A 9,361-nucleotide genomic window follows, 5' to 3' on the forward strand; every position below is an offset into this window, starting at 1 on the left:
TTAGGACTTTTAAACAGTGATTTTGAATGGAATATGTATTTGTGTGTGTTTTTAACGTAAGCATGTTTTATTTCTTGACTTTGTTTCAAGTTGAGGAAAAAAAAGTCTCCAAACAGTCACTCCTTTTTTTCCCCATCAGTGGTGACAATGGAAAGGATATCATGGCCAGTCTTCACGAACGAAGATTTGGGAAAGGTCATTACCCTTCCAGCTTGCGCAGTGGATTTTTTAGGTGAGGCACAGTGTGGGCTGAACTGAGCCCACCCTTTAATCCTGAGGTTCGTCTGCCGGGGGCCGAGCGAGCTGGGACAGTGGCAGTGAGGTCCTCAGGACGTAGGTTTGTTTAGAGTGACCTTCTCTTAGATGGATGGCCTTACAGGGCTGACGAGCTCCACCTGCCCGGGGAAGTCCCCTGACCCGGAATCGAGCCCAGGCCACGGCGGTGAGAGCACTGCATCCTAACCACTAGACGACCAGGGAGCCCCCAATGGAAAGGATAGTGACTTGAGAAAAAAAAACATATTATCCATAAATCCGTGTGTCTGAAAGGAAGATGCATTAAAACTGGTGAGAATATTCTTTAGTTAGTGGTTATCTAGGAGTCAATGCTGATTTCTGCAAATATAATTTAACTCTTAAACTTCTACCTCGATCTTTGGAGAATATGAGTGATGGGCTGCCTCTACTTGTTGTTAACTTCGTGAGGTCTTAGGTCGCAGAAAAGTTTAAACTGGGTCAGTTTGGAAGTACTGATTTTTAGGTTGATGGGCTTTCCTTTCCTGATGGTAAAGGCTGAGTGCTCTGCACTTCTCCAGCCTTATCCATCACCCCATTTCTCTGCTGCTTTGGAAGATAATTGCTCGTGACTCCTGGGTTGCCTTAATTCCTTCTCTAAGTGTTGTAGGAGGAATATGCCCATGTCTGGTTGGGTGGAGTGACTTGCTGTATCTATATTTCAACAATCCAGACTTTCTGTGTTTGAATTCTGTGTTGGTTCCCTTATTAAAGTAAATTGCCCTAAGTATGTAGGGATCCTTAATTTGCTTCTCAACATTGAACAATTCAATCTTTTCTAAACTGTGTTTGTCCTAGACATGCAGTACTCTTTATTTAATTTTTCTTCCCTTGCTTCTGGTGTAATTTCTTTTTGGTGTTTCCCATTTGATCCCTCTGTTTCTTGCTTTTCATTACACAAATATTTACTGTTCAGTTTCTTTTGATCCTGAGGTAATTAGAGAACTCAAAGATGTCTCATTATGCATTTTGGTACCTTTGTTTCTTACTGTAGATTGGAGTTACACCTTCTGCAGTCCTCTTCCCGAGAGGCTCTATTATCCAGTTTCCTGGTGTTGCTAAATGCTCCTTTCTTTAAAAAAGAAAAAAAAAAAGGTGTATTTTTCCTCCATTCTCTGTCATTTTTTTCTTACCTTTGAATTCCAGATTTAGACCCTCAAACAGCTCCAACTGTCAAGCTGAGTTCAGTGAAGCTTGTATTTTGAAAACTAATAGGATCATTCTGAGAATCTAAACCGAGCAAACTAAATTTTTTGCATGAGTGACAGAAGACACTTTTTTGCCAAGGCCTTTTAAGCTTCGGGAAGGTGCTGAGTTGAACAGTTTAATGGGCATGAAAGGCACTACAGGGTTCAGGGCAGCTAAGAGATGACGTACACAGCATAGCAAGACTAAGGTCCAGTCTTACAGAGCAATTCTGTTGACAGAGTTGTTGGTTCTGAAAACTACTTTGATATTAAAAGATCAATAAGAACTCTGGTATTACCATCTCAATTGTGTTTCTTATCTTTAGGTGGAGAAAACGAACAGTCAACAGACATTATCAGTGTTTGGGAAGGAGGCTCCATCAGCATAACTTTCTCAATCAGTGGTTTAGGAGAGCACGTGGGAATGCACTTGAAAAGTAGCAGAAAGACAGTCAATAGGATGTACTTTTCCAAGGAAGATCCTCCAAATATCTCTCCTGATTTGGCTGGTCGCACCGAGTGTTCAAGGCAAGGAAGGAATTACAGGACAACTTTGCACAATGTACAGGAATCTGACTCCAATATCTACCTATGCATTGAGTATGTTACAGTCAATGACCATCACAAAATACTGGATGGGAAGAGAACCTTAGTAGTGGTGAAAGGTATTGCAATTCCACCTTTTATGTCATGAATTATTAAATACAGATCTGTATTTTAAATCAAAAATTGGAAGCAAGCACAGTGGGAGAGAGAGTCTGACAGAACCATACCCATGTCTGCTCAGGTGATGAACAGATTTGAAGGAAATTGTGGGTCTGGTCCCCAAAATATTGAAGAAAGAACATTAGATAGTACAGTACCAAAAAAAACCCCATCCACCCTAGAACATCAATTTGTGACTGATTTAATTCTATCTACAGGTTTTCACCTCTTAGTCAGAGGTAGCTGCAGCAGTTTGGAAACAGTGATGACCTAGAGCTCTTTTTCCAAAACAATCTGTGAAATCTTTATGAATAACTAGCAGAGTAATGAGTCTTTTTTTTTTTTTTAATAGCAGTTTTTGCAAATCTCTTTTTTTTTTTTTTACCATTTCATCTTAAATGACATATTGGTAATTATTGGGAGCTGATGCTAGGCAGGGTCTTCAAGTTGGGCATGAGTGGGTACAGGCTTTTTTCTGTTCTTAATAGTTGATGAATGGGCACAAGTGCTCCCTTTGGCAGATTTTTGTGGTTGGGGGAACAATTTTTCTGTCTTTATTTTTTTTGCATTAGAAGAGGGTTTGAGTCCCCACTATTCTTTGGCAGCTTATGTACCCATCCTTCTGACGAGACCATCCGATGAGAAATATCTTTACCAAAACTTAGAGTTTTCTTCCTTTTCTGTCCCCAAGGCACATGAAATCTAACTGATTGCTGGATCAGCGATTGTAACTTATATCAATGAGGAACTATCATGTTCTTCCTTAGGCTTCTCTTTTCAAAGTTCTTGACTCTGTTTTCTCAAATTAATTCCATCTTGTTTATTGTGTACTGTTTCTTCAAATTATTTTATAAGTTACTTTATCTCTCTTTTTGATTCTGATCCTCTTCTCTAAAATGCTTGCCACTTTCCTTTGACAACCATGATACATTCTGTCTTCATTCCCTCATCCACATTAATGATAATTTTAAAAGGAAAAGACCTGTCCTCAGAGGAACTTAGTGGAATGTCTTCCTAGCTGGACAGCAAGCCATTAATAATTACTTTTTTGAACATAATTTTCAACATTGATGGGACTCACACTGTATGAGTTGATCCAGACCAATATTCCCCAGATCTTCCTATGTCTTCATCTCACTGGAGAAAGCAGTCAGTGATCCATGTCCAAGGACATGCTGATGAGGCTGTATTTCCTTAGAAGGGATCAGTATATGTATTTTTTAGGTAGGTACAGACCCTTTAGAACCAGGTAAACCTGTTGGTAAGTCCTACGTTCAGATCCTGAGGCAAGAAAATATACCAGGGTGTACTAAAATATATTCTTCTTCTCAAGGCATGTGTAAAGGTAGCCTGTTAAAAAATACTTTTTATCTAAGTTTCTGTGGTCTGTTCTTTCTGTCTGTGACCTCTGCATTTTCTCCCTAGTTAAAATGCACCAGGATAATTTTGTGATAGCCATTAATCTCTCTTGTTTTTAGCTAAAACTGGTGGGGCTTTGAAGCAGTCACTGCTCTATGCCAGCCCTCAGCAAGGCCAGTCTGTCAGCATTATGTGATGAACAGCTCATGTGGAGACAAAGGGATCTACTTGGTCAAGACTCGTATGCAACCTGAAAGTGTTCTGTATGTGTCAAATCAGAATGCTACAAGGATTTTACCTGCCTTTGCTGATCTCTTGGAGTATTCAAGGGAAGGGAAGCAAACCTACATGAAAATGACAGTGATAACTATGTCTGTGCTGAGGAGGTAAAACATGTAAAAATACCCGTCTCCTCTCAGCAAGTGACACCATGGTGCTGGTTAAAGGTGTGTTCCTCTTGCTTGTTTAATCATGGCTAACTATAGGCATGTTGTAATGCAAAAGGTGGACAAGAAGCTTGTGGAAATCTAGTCAGGACAGGTAAAGCACTAATCCCTGAGTAGACTTCATCCAGTACCTGGGAGAGTTTGGAGAATGGGCTCAGCCTCATCAGTGTCCTGTTATGCTTGGAGACAGAAACAGGCACTGTGTTTCCACCTGCCTTGTACAACCAACCAGAGGGCATTTCAGAAGAGAAAACTTGTTATAATCCTGCATCTTAAAAGAATTAAAAAAGGTCAAAATAAGATATCAAACATTTCAGTGTATGCGTGAATAATCTGTCAGTTTTAGGATATGAAAAAGTATTTTTAGCAGCAGTTCTTTGATCCTAATGTGACATCAATGTCTTTTAGAAACAATTCCCAATAACAAGTCTTTCTGTTTAAAAATAGGTCACACTGGGGAGCAGTTTTTAAAACCTTTATGTGAATTGGGACTGGAGCTGTACATAGTAACCTTGTAAGAGAGGTGAGGGAATGTTTGGAGGGGGACACAAAGGCAACAAAAAGTCACAGATAGCCTGATATCTGAAAGTAGCACTAGGAGAAAAATTCTGCCCCATTCTAGAAAAATCCTAATTTTTTTCCTTTACTGTGATTATTTATATTCATATACTGCAGAGAGAGCCCAGAAATTATTTGTCTCTGATAGATTCTTCTGCTCCATAAAGATTACTGAAAATTAACAGTGTATGATTCACAGGTTCCTGTCTTGTCCCTCCACATGTGGCTTCAGCACTGCTAAAAACCAGTAGTGCAACATCATTCTGTCAAAGCTCAGTGGCCCTGTGGGAACTGGTCTCTCATATCATCAGTAACAGACTAAGAATGAGCCTTATTTATGTAGGAGCTACAGTTACATCCAACTCCTGAAGGAACTTTTGGTGAAATTGCGTCAAACTGACAATAGAAAGTTAAATAAATAGGTTGACAATTTCCACTTGGTCCTCTAAAACCTCATTGTGTTGTGAAAGGAATTTTTAAAATATATTTCCTCTTCCAAGAGATAGATTCCTAAAGATGTAGATGGACTCCTAAGATGAAAATTGACTCCTTTGTTGGGGTCCTTTTCAGGTTCTGTTCTGAATGGCTGTTTTCCTTGTTTTGCAGATAAAAAAATACTTCAAAAAAACACCTCAAGTGTAGTTTATGAAGATATGTCTTACATATCTAGACAGAACACACTGGACAGAACCAACACCTGCTCCAAGGGCAGTGAAGCTTAAGCTGGGACCTTGTGTGCATCAGCATCAACTTTACAGGTCTCTCTGAGAGCTGCTTCAACAAGCTGATGCAGTAGTTGAACTGAAAGTGCTATCACCCACCTTTTTCAGTGGAAAGAAAAAACTAATTTCCAAAGCTTGCTATCTGCTTTTTACTTTTCTTTTTTTTTTTTTTTTGATAATGTATAGAAAATGTGGCAAAATGCAGGTACCCTGTACATGTGTCTGCAATTCAGTATGAAAAGCAGGATTTTTGGACTGTGCATTTGGCTGGATGCATCATATGGGCTTGTTTCTTTGATAAATAACCCTTTCAGGGAAGGTGGGATGTGCAGGCGAACACCGGGACTATGAGACTTGGAAGGAGCAGCTTTAGATGCGGACCCGCTGCAGCGGCGACTTCCAGGATGGAGCGAAGCAGAAGAACAACGGCCACTTGCATTATTTATTGTAGGGGTTTGTAACAGTTCGTTTGGATACATGTCCGGAATAAAGACAAGTGCCAGAAATATTCAAACACACAAACTATCTTTTATTACAGTGAGGATAATAATAATAGCAATAAACTTAACAATAGGAATCAAAAAACAAAAAAAAAAGGGATACAAAATAACTACCTTATTGGGTGACATTAAAACAAATACTACGAACAGCTTTTAATACAGAATTAACTAGTGAAAAGAGGGAGGGTTAAAGGGATACCAAAAAAGGGATCTTAACACAATATTATGGATAACTATTAACACAATATTGGTTAGTAAAAAGGGAAATTAAAGGGAAATATTATGAACAACTTATCTATATAACAATATTCAATAATAAAAGGGGGAATTAAAGGAACACTAAAAGGATATTAAAAAAGAAAAGAAAAAGAAAAGTTTGTTCTCTCAGTTACTTCCTATCAATAAACTGTGCTTACCCACACAGACAGGCCAGGGCTGTCAGGATCTGCAGCAGCTGGTCGGTACCCATACTTAGCGGGCGTCCCCGCGGAGCAACACAGTCTCGGTGGTAGGATGAGGATCGCTCGACCCAGCAGTCCAGACACCCCATTTTATCAGTTCCACATTACACTACGTAGGGCCAGTACCCAATATAAGGTGATGCCTGAGTGGCAGCCAAACACCGCCTAATCATTACCTAATGGCAACAGTCTGCGCATGCCCTACTTGTGGGGCAAGGGGCGAGCGACCCCTGCCCACATCATCTTCCTCCCATCATCATCTTTCTCACCCCTATGTATGACCTCTACCATTGTGTTTCAAGGGTAGATGTATCCATCTTGCAATATGTAGCAAAACTAAGGAAGAACTCAGCTCTGATAATAGGGGATATCAAGCTGACTTGCTAAAAAGCACAATGGACCTTACAATTAGCCTGTGCCATGAAGTTACATTGTACCATACTCTAGCTGGTTTCACATCCTAATATGATTCCTTTCTCACGCCTCTATGCTCCATTGATCATCCAATTTAAAAGTACCCCCCTTACAGGGTTGCCCCCCCGAGCGGTGTATTTTTCCCGACCCACGCGGCTCCCCCACTCTGAGCTGTGCTGTCTCCCCTCGCTGGATCGCGGACAAGCAGGAGACGTTGTCTCGCCCGCCTCTCCCCAAGTCCCTGTTTCTGTTCCTGGAACGCGGTCCTCCTGTATCTCCCACTGGTCAGTGGGCTCTCGAGCCACTCCCTTCCCCCCATACCTTGACCCAGTCGCGGTCCTTCTTCTTACCCTCCCCCTGAGCCCATATAAACCGTGGGAGTTTTGGAATAAAGGTCTTTTCACCACGGAACACCAAGTGGAAGCTTGGTCACTCTCTCCTCCTGCAAAAGGGGGACCGCGTGACTAAATCTCACTCCGGGAAAATCCAGCGGAGAGTCCACACTCAGATCCGTTAATTTTTCTCCAGGTTTTTTTCATTGACAACACCTTCTATATATTATATTAAGTTGATTCTTTCATTGTCTACATGAATAGTTTTGTGCAGCTACTTATCAAAGTAAATATCCCATCAATGATTCAGTTATAGAAACATGGCTCAGAGGCAGCTCCTGATTTTTGGGGCACCTTTCATCTCTCTCATTTTGCCTCTTTTGTTCTTCCTCTCCCTGTTTTTGTCTTGAAAAAGTTCTCCAGGATGTGTGTGCCTGGGAGTGTTTTCACACTCTGAGCTGTGCCCTGTGCCATGGGACAGGGGACAAATGCACCTTCCAGAGAAATCTGACTCTCCTGCTCGCAGAAACGATCTGAGTGCCCAGGTGAGATGGTGCCCAGGCTGCTTTGCTGGTGTGGAATGAGAGGGCCAGGCCAGAAAGGCAGAGGAGGGTGAGGGAGGAGACAGGGCCATTTGCAGGGGATGTGTGTGAGGCTGGGGAGATGAATGTCCCTGGGCCAGTGAAGGCTGTTCCTGGAGTCACCCCAGAAGTGTCAGGGCTCTGAGAGGGCTCCAGAGCTGAGCTGGGCTCCTGCCCTGCTCACACCCCCAGGGCTGAGCAGAGACACGAGTCCTTCCCTTGCACACACACCCAGTTCCTGGCAGCAGGGGTAGTGTCTCCCTGGCTCTTCCTGCCACTGCCAGGGGCTGGAGGCACCTCAGCCCTGTGGGGTGTCACCTGCTCTGCCCTGCCTTAGATGCCCCACAGCCTGAAGGATGGACACGGGCAGCTCTGTGCACAGAAGCACATCCCTGAGCTGCATCCAGGGGGGTTTCCCAGGGAATGGGACTCTCCAAGTGAAGTGACCTCAGGTTATTGCCTTTTCTACCAGTGTAAGGGGGATACTTTTGAATTAGATTATCAATGGTGCATAGAGGTGTGAGAAAGAAATTATACTGGGATGTGAAACCAGCCAGAGCATTGTACAATGTAACTTTATTGCACAAGTTAACTGAAAGGTCCATTGTGTTTTTTAGCAAGTCAGCTGGATGGCCCCTATTATCAGAGCTGAGTTTCTTTTTGGTTGGGCCCCATACTGCAAGATAGATACAAATACCTTTGAAACACAATGGGAGAGGTCATACACAGGGGTGAGAAAGATGATGGTGAGAGGCAGATTCTGTGGGCAGGGGTCGCTGGCCCCTTGCCCTACAGCAGGGCAGGCACAGACTGTTGCTCTCAGGTGATGAACAGGCGGGGTTTGGCTGCCACTCAGGCATCACCTTATACTGGGTCAGTACCCTCCGTGGTGTAATGTAGAGTTGATGAAATGGGGTGTCAGGACTGCTGGGGTGAGCGATCCTCATCCTGCCATGGAGACTCTGTTGTTCCACGGGGACGCCCACTAAGCATGGGCACCGACCAGCTGCTGCAGATCCTGGCAGCCCTGACCTGTCGGTGTGGGTAAGCAGAGTTTTTCTTTAATAGGAAACAACCATGAAAGCAATGTTTTATATCTTTTTCTCGTACCCCTTTAACTCCTTTTTTTACTAGTTAATACTGTATTAAAAACTGTTCATAGTATTGTATGAATGCCAACTGATAAAGTAGTTTTTTTTATTCTTTTCTGGCTTCTGGTTCTCTTTTTTAAGTTTTTCTTATCCTTACTGCAATAAAAGTGGGTTTTGGGTTGTTGGTTTTTTTTTTTTTTAGTGTTTGAATGTCTGTTGTACTTGTCTTTATTCCAGGTAAATATTCAAACGAACTAATACTTCACATTCCACAGTTCTTTTGCCACCTGTAACCAGTGACTCTGAGTTCCTGCTTCCCCAGCCCCAGGGATAGACTCCTTGTCTGCTCATTCCTCCACACTCTCTTCTCAGTGTTGGCATCTTAAAGAGACAAGCCCCTGAGAATAATTTACTTGTAAGTCTTCAATTCTTTTGTGGTTAATTAGACAGATCTCAGAAGTGCATTCAAAGTGAATATCTTGTATTAATAAAACCATGAGAAAAGATGTCTTCTTTGTGTCCTGTTTACTTTTTTCCTGTTTTTACATTGATATCAGCAATCCCTGGTCGATATTGATCCCAAGCACCTCCTAATTCAGTCTGAAGAGATACAAAAGTCAAGACCTTTTATGTCTGAGAATCCATCAGACTTTATCCCTATCCCCACCCCACCATTCCTTCATCAAACCCCTGGGACTCAAAGCAGCCTTG

At 42.2% G+C, this 9,361-nt stretch overlaps 1 pseudogene; it reads left to right on the forward strand.

Annotated features, from left to right (window-relative positions):
- The first annotated feature begins 917 nt into the window (after nucleotides 1-917).
- Nucleotides 918-4,014, forward strand: LOC113960517 (annotated as a pseudogene).
- The last annotated feature ends 5,347 nt before the right edge of the window (nucleotides 4,015-9,361 follow it).

This window comes from Corapipo altera, unplaced genomic scaffold (assembly GCF_003945725.1).
Source record: "Corapipo altera isolate COAL_440 unplaced genomic scaffold, ASM394572v1 131387, whole genome shotgun sequence".
Taxonomy (NCBI): domain Eukaryota; kingdom Metazoa; phylum Chordata; class Aves; order Passeriformes; family Pipridae; genus Corapipo; species Corapipo altera.